General features: G+C 36.9%; 1 protein-coding gene across 14 annotated transcripts in view; it reads right to left on the bottom strand.

The window, feature by feature from the left end:
* Rapgef6 (Rap guanine nucleotide exchange factor 6) overlaps positions 1 to 16,016 on the bottom strand; it is a 204,555-nt gene that overhangs the window by 105,995 nt on the left and 82,544 nt on the right. The window lies entirely within an intron of this gene.

Genomic DNA, 16,016 nt, shown 5'->3' with positions numbered 1-16,016 from the left:
AAAATCACTGTCTTACACCACTGGTAAATATTAGTATTTGAGTTGCTTTAAACAATCATCAAAAGAGCTTCAAGTATTATTAATCTGACTGATTCTGATTGTGATCCCCTGGGAAAATCACATGACTCAGTGTCACTACCGAGGGCAGGAGAACCGCCCCAGGGGTCCAGAGGGCTAGGCCGGCTCGCCTCCTCCCAACCCTCCTGGAGTTCAGCCACAGGGAACTATAGAGATAATTTTTAAAAATGACTAGAGTAAGAAGCAATCAGTATTTATACAGAACCTTAAAAATAATTCATACCCTTAACCCAGCAATTTAGTTTCTATGAGTCAATCCTAAAGAAATGATTAGTCATATACAAATTTATTCATAAAAGTTGTATCAGGAGAAAAATTGAAAGCTGCATGACAACACTCTGATACACTCATCCAGCATAATAATATTAAAAATATTTTGGGAAAATTTTAATTACATGAGAAATAAAAAAGCAAGATATGTAACTAAATATTCAGTATTTTCTAGATTAGTTAAAAAGATATGAATTAACCGAAAGACACATTCATTTAAATATCAGCAATACTAATTATCTTATTTTGAGGATCGTAACAATTTCCATAATACTTTATTTATTCTACATTTCTACAATGAGCATTTTTCTCATAAAAAGTTTAAAAAACATGCCTGAAACCTGTTATTCGTCCTATTTAATTTTAGTTGTCTCACTCCAGTGCTTTTTCTTTAACTATTCATGGACTCACAACCCTCTCTCTAAGTGTAAGAATCTTCCACCAAATTTTATCTCCCAGGAGAAAAACTGAGGGCACAATTCTGCCTGCAGATACCAGACATTCATAAACAACGAGAGGCAGAAATTACCACAGAGAATATAGTATCTGTTCAGAGAATTCTCCCTGAGTTTAGAAATGAGAGATTGTTATTTATTATATTATCCACAAGTATTTACCACCAAGTATAAAATACAATCAGGATGGGTCAAGCCCACAAATATAAAGTTCATATTGTGGATAGTTTATCCAACAGTAACAACTACAACATATAGTTTAAACTCCATAAATTTTCCTGATGACTGATGCAACAGGTCTGTTTGTAACTCCTCCACCTTGACTTTATTTTTAAAAAACTTGTATTTTAACTAATTATTTTTTTGAGACAGGGTCTCGCTGTGTAGCCCAGGCTGGCCTTGAACTTACAGCAAGCCTCCTGCCTCAGTCTCCCCAGTGCTGGGATTACAGGCGTGCATCACTCACCACAACCAGCTTCCACCCTGATTTTAATAAATATTTGAACTGTTCAGTGGTAGTCCACGAAGGAGTCCCTTACAGTAACATGTTGGGAATAGCGTCTTCTAGTTTCTCACTAGCAAGTTGTGGATGTTTCTCTTACGATAGGAGTTGACTGAAACACACACACACACACACACACACACACACAGAATCCATTATTAAAAAAACACACCCTTTGCTAAAAACCTTAGGAGGTCACACTCATGGTCAAGTGGTAGTATCTAACCATTATTTAGTGTAAACCCATTAAGGTGTTAGTTGATCTGATGTCCTAATAATCACCTCTTATTCAGCTGCACTGACAAGTGTGCCTTAATCTTTGTAAATATTTTGTACCTCCAAACAAAACATGCAGCACTGTAGGAGAGCAGGAAACAAAAGGTGTAATCACAGAAGCACCAAATGGAAAGAAGCACTTGCTGCATTAGTAATGTGTGAACATAAAGTGTTAAGAATTGATTGCAGATTGTCATAGAATGCCTATCACCCACCACAATTCCCAGAACAAAAGACAAGGCAGAAAGAAAATATGTAAAGAAGTCTGAGCAAATCCTAAGTCTTCGTGCAAGCAGCATGGCTTATGGGAACACTTGGCTTCCCTCAAAGAGCCTGGAATTCTGGTACATGGCAGCCAGAAGGTGTCTATATGACACGTTCCCAATAAAAACATTAAATCCGGAGTCTTTAATAGGGATTCCTGGGTAGATAACAATTCACAAGTGTTGTCCCAAATTGTTGCTGCAGGAATTGAGAGCATCCCCTGTGACTCCAATGGGAGAGGACTCTTACAAGCCTGTGCCTCGTTTCTTTTTCTTTTCTTTTTTTTTTTTCTGTGTGTGCGCGCCTGGTTTCTGCTGTTCTTTGTCTCACAAACCTTTTCCCCTTGCTGACTTTGCTTTGCGTCCTTCCCCTGTAGTAAATCACAGCCCCCGGGGGTGGGGTGGGGTGGGGGTTCTGAGCAAAAGCAAGTCCTTCAAATTTAAGACTGTGATCTATGATGCTGCCATGGAGATTCCTCTTTCCAGGTGTTCTTTTAGGGACAGCTGGCTGACCCATGCCTCTGCACAGCAAGAAGGTCAGGAGCTTACTCTGCGCCTGAGGATATAAAGAGTACCGTACTGAATGAAGGCAGCACGGTGAACAAGATGGAAAAAGACCACAGCTCCACTGGGCGGGCACCTCCAGATCTAGATTAGAAGACCACCATACGGGCACAGTACCTGTTATTTAAAAATACAGCCACAGAAAAACAGGAGCACCAAGGAGAGGAACTACAACTTCATGGGCGCTACCAAGTCTTTAAACCTTTGAAGAATGTGCAGGTTTATATGTGGCCCAATCATATTTTTATAAAACTGACTGAGCATGAATGATGTGTGATGTTTCAGAGATTCACTTCGGGTCAAATAAAGGCAGGCTTGGTGCTTGACTTTGGTGAAATCAAGATGTTTCACTCTTACTGACCCTGGCTTAATTTTTATCATTCATTTCTACATATATATAAAAAATAAAAATTCAACTTACTACATCTGAAAATGTTCAGATGGTTAATGCTATTTAAAATGAAGCAGTTAACTTTTTATCAAAATACGTACAAGCATTTAGTAATTTTTAAATAAGGTGTTAATTTTATTTTCTGTTATCCTCACAATAGAGTGGAATTATATGAGCACACTACATGTAAGTACGTGTAACACCCTATGGGTCCAATAAAGAGAAGTGTACTCTGTGTACAGGAAATGTCAGAGAAGGTGTCTCCAAAGAGGTCATGGAGTCAGGCAGGGGGGCACATGCCTGTAATCCTAGCATCTTGGGAGGCTGAGGCAGGAGTATCCAAAGTACAAGCCCAATTTACTAAAAAAAAAAAAAGTCTAGGAATGTAGCTAAGGCCCATGGGTTCAATACTCAGTATAGTATCCCCCCCCACACACACACGACAAAAAATTTTTAAAAGGTTATGGATGAATGGAGTCTTGGGAAATAAGCAGGTCTTTGTCACAATGACATGCTGGGGTCTCTTTCTGCAGCAACACCAGTGGGAGCACCAGGAGCTTGGCTCAGAGGCAGACACCTCAGATTGTTTTAAGAAAATGGCAGACAAGCTAGACATGGGGAGATTGTCAGCTTTGATAAGGCCAAGCTGAAAAAGACAAACACAAAGAGCATCCTGCTGACCGAAGAGACCATCATGCAGGAACAGTGAAGTGAAATTTTCTAAGAACTTAGGGGATTCCTCACTTCCATCATCTCTGACACCCCCCCCAACCCACCCCCGTCATGACGTAGACGAAGAGCCACCTGCAAGATGGACGTAGCCCCACGTGGCACTGTGAACCCGGGCACTGTGCAGTACCACTGGCCTGTGGGACTCTGAGGGAACACTCTCTACTCCACCTGTGGGTCTCTGAGGGGACCCCTGCCCATCTGGACTGCCAAATTCTCCTGTTTGCCCTGGAATATTATAGAAAATTATCTGTATGATAAAAGAAAATAAAACACCTCATGGTATGGGAAGAAAAAAAAGATGTGGTGGAACATCAGACTGAAAAAAAGGAGTAAGAAGGATGGTAAGATTAAAACTGACTCATCAAAGTTCAGAACTTTGACTTTCTGAAGTCAATTAGCACTGCCCAGAAAAAGAGAATGGGATCCAAGAAAGGAACCTCTAAACACACTGGGTCCAGAAGGCTCAAAAATAGATTACAGCCACATAAGGAAAGGACTACATACCATATAATCTCAAGATATTATACTGTATTGGGAGAAAAGTGAGCTAACTTCTAATATAGGTAACTGATGTAAAAATTAATACATGTATCACTGACTAAATATTTTTGTTTATAATGAAATGTATACAAAATCCTCACAAATTAAAAGGATAAGATACGGTACATAAAAATTCTTTTATATTCTACTACTATTTACTGTCCACGTCCTAGAAATTGTTTTGCAATCTGAATTTTAAGACATGTGAAAGAACTGGCCTTGCTAACTGCTCTCAGAAAGGTCCCTGAATGCACATGGTAGAAGCCCCTTACTAAGATTCTGCTTTCAGTTACGATGCCCGACTGCAGCTTGAAACTATTAAGCAGGACATTCTGGAAATACACAACTCTTGAGCAGGGAATCACGTGCAGCTCTGAACAGCGTGACGAACCCCCACTGCCCTGCTCCTTCGCACCTTAGAGGCGAATTCATGCTGTGCAAGCTCCCTGTCCAATGCCTTAGTTATCAGGAGACAGTGTCTGAGTTCAAGTAACTGGCATTTTACTTAACAATTTCCCAAATGCGAAGAGTAGTGATGATGACAACTCAGATGTGCCAGGAGAAAGTGTAAAGTACTTTAAGAGAAAAGGTGAGAGTTCTTGACTTAAGAAAAGGAAATAATTTGTATTTTGAAGCTGCTAAGATCTATGATAAGCTCAAATATTCTGCCCATAACAGATTCTGCAGAAATTCCACTCATCCCTGAGAACCCATACTCTAATAAACTGGAACATTCAGAAGATATGGGATAGATTCCTAGATGTATACATATGAACTACCAAAGCTGAACCAATTAGTTATGAAAATCCTGAATAAGCCAGTACAAGCCAAGGAAAAATTTAAAAAAAACACCAAAAACCCCCCAGCAAACTACCAACTAAGAAAAGCCCAGATGATCCTGGATTTAATGCCAAATTTTACAAGAACTTTAGAGAAGATCTAACACCAAGAGTTCTCAAACTCTTTAATGAAACTGAGAGGGAAGCAGTATTCCTAGATTTTTTCTTGGACACAAACATTACCCTGATTCCAAAACCAGAAAAGGACCCAACCTAAAAAGAGAACTGCAAGCCAATCTCTTTAATGAACACAGATGCAAAAATCCTCAATAAGATACTGGCAAAGAGAATGCAATAACTCTTCAAAAAGATCATATATCGTATCTTGATGAAGCAGGACTCATTTCAGGGATCCACAGATTGTTCAACATACAAAAATCAATACATGTAATACACTACCATAAATAGAAAGACAAAAATTATATGATCAAATGAATAGACAGGAAAAGCATCTGACAAAATCTCATATCCATTCATGATGAAAACGGGTACAGAAGGTCTTTATCTCAATCTGATAAAAGTCATTTATGAGAAACAACTGGCCAACATCATTTTAAATAGAAGCTCAAAGCTTTCCCTCTAAAATTGAGAACAATATAAGGGTGTCAGTTATCACCATTTCTGTTCAATACAGTTCCTGAAACATTAGCAGATGGGCCAGGGATTTAGCTCGCTGGTTCCACCACCTGCCTCGAAAGCACAAGGACCCAAGTTTGATCCCCGGTACCAAAAAAAAAAAAAAAAAAGAAAAAGAAAAGAAAAGAAACATTAGACAAGAGAATGAAATAAAAGGGATATATAGATAAGGATGGAAGAAGTTAAATTATCATTATCTAAAGATGATATGATTGTCTATATAGAAGATCTTCAAGACTTCAAAAGACTCCTAGAAAAATTCAATTCAATTCTATAGCAGGATACAAAGCCAATACTCAAAAATCAATCGTGCTCCTGTACACCAATAATAAAGTCACTGAGAGAAATTAAGGAAACATTACCTTTCACAACAGCATCAAGAAAAATGAAAAACTTAGGAATTAACCTAAGGAAGTAAAAGACCTCTCCAATGAAAACTACAGTACTCTGAAAAAGGCAACTGAAGAGGACACCAGAAAATGGAAAGCTGTCCTGTTTGGGATAGACAAAACCAATATAGTCAAAATGGCCATACTTCCAAAACTTTTACACACATTTAACATGTCCACAAAGGGGCCGTAATTTGTATGCCTTGCTGCCAGGTGGATCTGACTTAATTTTATTAGTAAAAAGACCAATAAATGTGATTAGGTCCATTTGTATCCCCAGTGGTGCAAGCCACCCAATTGGACAGTCATGCATGTATCATCAGTGATTTAAACTGGCAAGAATGTGTTAATGAAACCTCAATTAAAATACCAATATCATTCTTCACAGAACTAGAGAAAGCAATCCTAAAACTCGTAAGGAACCCGAAGAGAAGCAGTTCTGGGCAAAGGCAAGGCAGGTGCCATCACAATCCTGGAGTTCAAGTTATAGTACACAAAGCTACAGTGACAAAAAACATCATGGTACTGGGCGGGAAAACAGACTTCTGGGTCAATGGAACAGAATAGAGGATGCAGGAATAAGTCCAGGTATGCTCAACTACCTTATCTTTGACAAAGGTGCCAAATCGTTTTGTTGAAGCAAAGATAGCCTTTTTAACAAATACTGCCGGGAAAACTGGCTATCCACATACCAAAGATTAAGCCTAGACCTATATCTCTCACCATGCACTAAATAAAATAAAAATAAATCAAAGATCTAAACATTAAAACAAACATATCTGCTAGAAGACAAAAATTGTTAAAACACTCAAAGACATAGGTGTAAGCAAAGACTTTCTTAACAGAAGCCTGGCTATCCTAGAAATAATATCAAGAATCAACAGATGGGTTAAACACCTTCTGCACAGCAAAGGAAATCAGAGTAAAGAGACAACTTACAAAATGGGAAAACATTTTTAGAAGCTACTCCTCAAAGAACTAATATCTAGACTACATAAAGAAGTAAAAAAAAAAAAAAAAAAAAAATTAATTCCCCAAATCTAAAGACCCATGGCCAGGGATGTAGCTCAGTGGCATGGCACCTACCTGGTAAGTGCTAGGTTCTGAGTTCAATCCCAGGTCGTGGAAAAAAAAAACAAAATTAAAGACCCAGATCAAAAAATGGGCAACGGAAATGAACACATATTTGTCAGATGAAGTACAAACGGCCAAAAAAATACATGAAAAATGTTAAATATCACTGGCTACCTGAGCAATGCAAATGAAAACAACATTAAGATCCCCCCTCACTCCAGAAAAAATGGCTGCCATCAAGAAACCAGTAACAAATGCTGGAAAGGCTGGGCGTGGGGTGGAGTGGTGAGGGGGTTCTCCATTGCTGGTGGGGATATAAACTGCTACAACCACTGGAAATCAGGGTGATTCCTCAAAAAACTAACCACAGAAATTCATATGACCCAGCTATTCCTCTTCCTGAGTGTTGAAGGCATCACATCACAATGATGTACCCATGTTCAGAGCAGCACAACTCATAATGGCTAAATCTTGCAAGCAGCCTATATGTCCATCAACAGTCGAATGGATAAAGAACATGGTATTTATATACAATGGAATAGCATTCTGCCATAAAGAAGGATAAACTTGGAGGCATTTGTAGGAAAATGGATGCACCCTGAGACTATAACATTAAATAAAATAAACCAAACACAAAAGTTTAAATATCACATGGTTTTTCAATATATAAATAAAGTGCAAATTAGGGAAAAAAGGTACTGTAATCCAGCATGGACAATGTACCTAAAAGTGTATCTTGATTTAGTATAACTATTGAAGGTGTTTATTTTTTGGCCTGTTAGTCTGGCTGTTAATCTGTACTTTTAACAAAATAAGTAAATGACTGATTCTGGCAAAACATTTTTAAGGGGGAAGGGGAAAAATAATTGAGATATATTATGTAATGTACATGTACCAATTCTCTACAATGAATGTAATCATTGTACACTACAATCATGCACTAGTAAAATTACCATTGTCATACAGTGTATGATAAAGCTATTAAAACATTTCATATCAATAAAGCATTTCTTTTAGTCATTCTAAGCTTTCATTAGAAAGTAACTCTAAAAGAATTTAAGAAAGCCGGGGATGTAGCTCAGTGACACCATGCCTGCACAAGGTCCTGAGCTCAATCCCTGGTACTGCAAAAAAAAAAAAAAGAAAAAAGAAAAAAAAAAAGAATTTAGGAAAAAAAGTTCCAGATTATAGCAAAAATCTTTAATATTAACCCTGATGTACAGATTTTTCACTAAATAATAACTTAAAAGAAAACAATAGCCAGTGCAGTGGTGCACACCTGGAATGTCAACATTCTGGAAGGCTGCCAGGAATCACAAGTCACAAGTTTCAAGCCCAGCCTGGGCAACTCAGTGAAATCCTATTTTAAAATTTTAAAAAGCCCAGGGATATAGTTCAATATGAAGGTCTTGGATTCAACCCCACAGCCACCAAATAAAAGAAAAGGAAAAGAAAAACTACATTAACAAAACATTCTTATATCTTTAGAATATTTTCTGCCCTCAATAATCTAGGCATGGAAAACTGATGTTTGAATGCCTGTACGAAGTACTGCTATGACTTTTACCATACAGCATTGTTATCCAGACAAACTGCCAATAGACAGGACTTAGACAAGATGTACAGATTTTGCATAATTGGTAGCAATGATTAAAAGAAAATGAAAATCTCTTAATTCTACATTTTCTAAATTGGTTGAAGTATATCCTTCTCAGGAAAAAAAATCCTATTAATTCAAGAAACAGCAAACACAACTATGACCAAAAATTCTTCTCTAACCCAATCTAATCATTAATAATCAATTTGGTCTAAGTAGAATTAACTGAATTCTCCTCCCAAGATTTGCCAAATTCCTGACAGTACATATACAATAAGTATCCAACCCTAGCTATATAAACCCACACGTGCAAAAAGGCCACTTTATGCAAGTGTTACCATAAAACAGAATCCTAAGCAATATGCCTACTGCTCATTCTGCTACACTCAGGAAACCAGTATACCAAAGCAAGGTAACGTTCTTCAGTGTACAGGAGGGCTTACAGCAAATGAGCACCAGCCTCAAGAGAAAACCTGAGCTCATTCAACAAGAACTAGATAATATATTAAAGATATTTCAGGGCCGGGGATTTAGCTCAGTGGTATGGATGCCTGCCTCGGGAGCACAAGGTCCTGAGTTCGATCCCCAGTACCATAAAAAAAAAAAAAAAAGATATTTCAGCAATTCTTCTTGGAAGTTTTTAATAAAATAATTAAGATATGGGCATATACATCCACAAACATACTTCTTAGGAACTTTTTTTTTTTTTGTATTGGGAACTGAACTCAGGACGTTGCTTGCCAGGCAGGTGCAGTACCACTGAGCTACATCTCTGGCCCTCAACTATTTTTTTCTTTTTTGGTACAAGGAATTCAACTGAGGTCCTTGTGCTTGCAAGGCAGGCGGCAGAACCACTGAGCTAAATCCCGGGCCCCAGTAACTATTTGTTTAAATAATGAAAAACCAGAAACAATTTAAATGATCAAATATTGAGAGCTGAGTAAATAAATTATGGCATAAACTTATAATAGAGTATTAGGCAACCAGTTGGGGTGCATGGTTACAGGCCCCGCTACTTGTGAGGCTCAGGGTGGAGAACTGCTTGAGCCCAGAGTTTAAGACCAGCCTGGGCAACTGGCAAGACCCCCCCCCCCCCATCTAAAACAAGGCAAAGCAAAAAAACAAGTAATATTGTAAAAAATTATTTAAGAGCAAAGAAGTTCAGATTTTATATTTAAGTTTTAAAACTCGTGAGAAAGATATGGATATCCAGGTTGAGGAAGCCTATAAGATTCCAAATAGACACGACCAGAAAAATAATATATATAATATATACACCAGTAAGTGGTATGTTATCATTACACTGTCAAAATACAAGAGAAAGAGAATTCTAAAAACTTCAAATTCTAAAAACTTCAAAGAATGGTACCAAGTCACATTTAAGATATCCCCATTAGCCCAAACACAGATTTCTCTGCAGGAACCTCATCAGCCAGGAGGAAATCCAATAATGTACTTCAAGTACCGAAATAAAATAACTGCCAACCAAGAGCACTATGCCTAGTACAAATATCCTTTGGAAATAAAGAGAAATAAAGATCTTCAAAGGCAAGCAAAATCAATTCAGCAAAGGCAATTCAGTACCAAAAGACTAGTTTTACAAAAGATGCTTAATGGGGCCAGGGATGTAGCTCAGTGGTACTGCCGCCTGCCTCACAAGTGCAAGGTCCCGAGTTTGACCCCCGGTACCAAAAAAAAAAAAAAGCTTAATGGAGTCCTCCAAAAGTGAAAGAAAAGCAACCAACATCATGAACATACATAAAGGTATAAAACTCACATGAATAGACACACTAAAGAGAAATACAAAAAAATAATCAAACCTTATCAGTACAGTAAGTCACCAAAACCAACAGAGAAAGAACAAAGGCTATTCAAAACATTTAAAAGAAAATTAACAAAACGACAGGACTTTCTACCTATCAATAATAACCTTGAATGTATATGAAATAAATTCTCCAATTAAAAGTACACACAAGGAGTAAACGGATTAAAAAAAAAAGACCCAACAATACTCTAACTAAAAAAAGCCACTCTTTGACTGAACACACACACAAAGCAAAGCAAAGTAATTACTCAAACAGAAACTAAAAGGGAGCAGAAGTAGCTATATTTATATTTGACAAAACAAGCTCTAGGACAAAATATTCTAGAAACAAATGTGATCATAAATCATATATAACGATCAAGGGATCAATTCAACAAGTTATAACAGTTGGAATATACATGCAGCTACTGCCAGCACATTCAATTTTATAAAACAAACATTATTAGATCTAAAAGGAGAGACAGTTCCCAAAACAGTTATGCTGAGAGCTTTAAATGCCACTTCCATCAACAGACACTCCTCAACCCGCCCTATTAACAAAGAAATATCAGGGTTAAACTACACTATAAACTGAATGAGTGTTAAGAGATATCTACAGAGCCTTTTGTCCAATAGCTGCAGGATATATTCTTTTCATTAGCATATGGAACTTCCTCTAGAATAGATCATATATTAGGTCACAAAAGAAGTCTTGAGAGCTGGTGTCACATTTACTTCAGGCTGCCCTTGAACTCACTATGTAGTCCAGGCTAGCCTCCAACTTGCAGTAATGCTACTGCCTCAGCCTCCCCAGTGCTGGGATTACAGATGTGTGTCACAGGCATGGCATTAGAAATTTTTTAAAAAAATGAAATCTGTCTTTTCTGATAACTATGTAATTAAGAGTAGAAATAAACAAAAAAGAAACCTTAGAAATTATGTAAGTACACCGAGACTATAGAACATGCTTTCAATACTAGGTCATTGAAGAAATCAAGAGGGAAATTTAAAAATGTCCTCAAAACAAATGAAAATAAAAATACAACATATCAAAACTTACAGGATACAGTAAAAACATTACTCAAAGAGAAGTTTATAGCAGTAAGTGGCTACAACAAGAGAACAGAAAGGTTTCAAACAAACAACCCAATGATACATCTGTAGTTGGTGTGATCAAGGATCTGGAACAGCATGAACAAACCAAAACCAAAATTAGTAGAAGCAAAGAAAGAATAAATATCAGAGCATAAATAAACAACATAGACTTTAAAATAATACAAAAGATCAACGGACTAAAGAATTGGTTTCTTTAAAAGATAAAAATCAACAAACTTTTAGCTAGACTACCAAGAAAAAAACAGTCAGGTGAAAAGAGACATTACAACTGATACCACTGAGATACAAAGATCATTATAGATTATGATGAAAAACTGTAAGCTAACAAATTAGAAAATTTAAAAGAAATGGGTAAAGAAGCATAAGTGATCTATAAAAATTTAACCATGAGGACAGAGACTAATAACAAGTAATAAGATTAATCAGTAAATAAAAATCAGTAATGAGAATAAATCCGTAAAAAAGAAAATCCCCCAACAAAGATAACCTCAGGACTGTATGGCTCCCTTGAATATTACAAAACCTTTCAAGATCTAATTTCAATATTCTCAAAGTACTCCGAAAAACTCTCAACAAAATACTTGCTAACACAATCCAACAGCACATGAAAAAGATTATTCACCATGATTAAGCACGGTGAATGCTAGGATGCAAGGATGGTTCAACATAAGCAAATCAATAAACATAATCCTACTTCACATCAACAGAATTAAAGACAAAATCATCATCTCAGTAGACGCAAAAAAGGCCATTTGATAAAATGCAACATCACTTCATGATAAAAATCCCAAACAAATTAGGTATAGACTTCAACGTAATAAAGGCTACATATGACAAACACACAGCCAGTAACATACTGAATGGGCAGATGCTTTCTGCATTTCAACCAACAATGATATCCATTCTCATTATTCTTATACAATAAGGTCTTTGGGTTTGCACCAGAGCAATCTGGCAAGGGAAAGAAAAGCCATACAAATAGTAAGGGAGAAAATCAAACTATCCTTGTTTGCAGATGATATGATTTTCTATATATAGAAAAGCCTAAAGACTGCCCTATTAGAACTGATAAATGAATCATGTAAAGCTGCAGAATACAAAATGAACATACAAAGATTAGTATTTTTGTATACCATATTGTACTTGCTGAAAATGCAATCATGAAAGCAATCCCATTTGCAATAGCTACAAAAAAACAAAACAAAACTAGAAATGAATTTAACCAAAAGAGTGACAGACCTCTACAATGAAAACTGCAAAAGATCATGGAAGAGAATTGAAAAAAAGAAAGAAAGAAATTGAATATGACACACATTTAATGGAAAGATCTTCCATGTACATAATATTGGGAGAATTGAAGTGATCTACAGATTCAATGTAGTCCACACCAAAGTAACAACATTTTCACAAAACTAGAAAAAAGTCCTAAAATTTACATGGAAGGACAAGTCTCTGAATAGTAAGCAATCTTGGACAAAGAAAACAAATCTGGAGGCGCTACAATACTACCTGATTTAAGATGTCTATAGTGTAACAGTAACAAAAGTAGAATGGTAATGGAATAAAAACAGACACATAGGGGCTGGGGATGTAGCTCAGGGTGCAGAGCCTGCCTGGGAAGTTTGAAGCCCTGAGTTCGATTCCCAGCATACACACATACAAACCCCAAAAAACCATGGACACATAAACCAATGGAATAAGACTCCCAGGAATATGGGGCTGGGGATTTAGCTCAGTGGTTTCGGCGCCTGCTGCGCAAGCGCAAGGACCTGAGATCAATCCCCGGCACCGCCAAAAAAAAAAAAAAAAAAAAAAAAGACTCCCAGGAATAATACTAGGCATCTACAGCCAACTGAGTCTCAAATAGAATGTGAACGATACACAGTATTATGTATAAAATGATACATGTATCATTGTCTTCACACAGTATTATGTATAAAATGATACATGTATCATTGTCTTCACTCAAGAAATGCTCCACAAATATATATTTTAAATGCTCAATGTCATCAGTCAACTAAGAAATGCACATCAAAATTACAATGAGGTATCATTTCATCCCAGGGAGAATGGCTAATATAAAAAAGATCTCTAAAACAAAATGCTGATGAGATGCAGACAAGCAAGCAACTCTCACATACTGTTGGTAGGAATGAGAAATAGCAGGACAGTATTGAGATTCTTCAACAAGGGCCAGGGATGTAGCTCAGTGAGGCCATACCTGCTTTGCAAGTCCAAGGTCCTGAGTTCAATCCCCAGTACTGGAAAAAAAAAATTCCTCAAAAAACTAAAAATAGATCTATCCTATGATATGGTGCAGCTACCTCACTTCCGGGTATACATTCAGGAAGTGAAATAAGCATCTAAAAAGACAGCCCACATCTCCTTTCTCATTGTGGCACTATTCACAATACAGGATGTGGAATCAGCCTAGGTACCAACCAAGAGATGAATGAGTGAATAAAATGATACATGTATTATTGTATACATAATACTGAGCATCATTCACATATAACAGGGGTGGTGTTATCCAGCATGAAGGAAAATGGAGCCCTGTCTTCTGCAGTAAAACAGTGAGGCCAGATAAGCTTAAGTACCCCAGTGGATAAGCCAGACACAGAAGGACAAGTGCTGCATATCCTCTCTCACACGGAGAAGACAAGAAGTCCATTTGAGTGTAAAATGCGACTTACTGCATGCTGGGAGAGGTGGGGACACTGGGGGACTGAAGATAAAGGGGGGCTGGATTTGGCCAGGGCATGCTGCATGCAAGTGTTAAAATATCCCATTGAACGCATTAATAGGAACAGTTAACATGCTCATCAAAAATAAAATACTGAGAGCCAGGGATTTAGCTCAGTGGATCTGCCGCCTGCCTCACAAGCACAAGGTCCTGAGTTCCATCCCCAATACCAAAAAAAGTTAAAATACTGAAAAAACAGAAACAATGTAAATGACCAAATACTGGGGGGCCAAATAAATTATGGCATGCTGTTACAATGAAGTACTACATAACCATTAAGAATAATGGTCTAAAAAATCATCTAACAGCTTTCAAGGATTTTGACATGATATATTTAGATTTTAAAGAGAAAACGTATTTTTGAGTTTTCAAAAGTTATCAAAACAAACTTACATATCTACTGACATGTTCAAAAGCTTTATCAAAGGATATATGAAAGGCTGGACGTGGAAGCACACACTTGTAATCCCAGAACTCGGGAGGCTGAGGCAGGAGGATTGCCGTAAGACCAGCCTGGGTTACACCGTGAGTTCAAGGCCAGCCTGAACTGCAAAGCAAGACCCTGTCTCAAAAAATAAAATGAACCAGCCAACCAAACAAATAAAAGACAAAAACAAACAGAAAAGAACATATGAAATGCCTATCAACAGTTACATGGGTGGTGAGAATCAAATTTTAACTTTTCAAACAGACACACGTAATAAGGTAAAACAAGTAAACTTATATTAATTAGTGGTAGGGAAATAGATGGTATAAAATTTGTTAACTAATAAGAACAACAACAACAACAAAAATAATAAGAACAAGAAGTGAACCCTGTGTGGCTATAGATGCAGTAATACATTTTGCGACTGGTATTTGTTGTCAGAAATAGAATGCATTCAATCAGTGAAATTAGGCAGATGTGACAAAATCTTTAGAAGCTGCCGTAAATCGAATACTCTATCATAAGTACCTTCCTAAATCTTTCCTATTCTGAACATGGGATAAGTGTATTTTTATTTTTGACCACCAAAAGGCCAAGGATATCCTTGAAAATTCTGCTGCTATCAACATCCTTCTTCCCTTTATTATCATTTACACACATGGATACCGAGAAGAAAAAGCTGTACACTTGGTGTATCTTTTTTTGTTTTTTTGACACAGGGTCTCACTGTGTAGTTCAGGCTGGCTTTGAACTCACTATGTAGCCCAGTGGCCTTGGGTTCAATTTCCAGTAAACAAAGCAAACAAAACCAAAACCAAAACCAAAAAGCACATAGATATGTTCATTCTTAGATTATCCTGTTCCCTAATTTATCTATTTTCAGTCTAAAAAGAATTTATCTATAACCATCAAATTCTAAAGAAACAACTGACAGTTCCAGTGTTACAAAAATTAATATTTCATCTGCTTCTTTCTGAGTATTTGTGTGTGAAAACATACCTTCCACATTGGCCCATTTCTGTACTGATTTATATACATATGTATATTTTATATGTAATACATGTACATCATATAGTATATATAATATCACACACACGCATACACACACACAAACTGCTGTTTTTGTTTTGTGTGCCTTTAATCATATTAGGAGAAATGCTCCCCATGAGCCTATTACCTGAGTTTTTGGATTCTAATCTATGCCCTAACAAATCATTTAGGTAATGAATCCCACAAATATTTCTAAAAAAAAACAAAAAGAGAAAAACGTCTTTTATATGATTTAAACAAAAAAGCAAAATTCTCACTGTAAGAGTATTT

Source organism: Heterocephalus glaber, unplaced genomic scaffold (genome assembly GCF_053883595.1).
Source record: "Heterocephalus glaber isolate CG9 unplaced genomic scaffold, H.glaber_assembly_v1.0 deba00001606, whole genome shotgun sequence".
Lineage (NCBI taxonomy): Eukaryota > Metazoa > Chordata > Mammalia > Rodentia > Bathyergidae > Heterocephalus > Heterocephalus glaber.
This window is presented reverse-complemented; position numbering and strand designations above follow the sequence as displayed.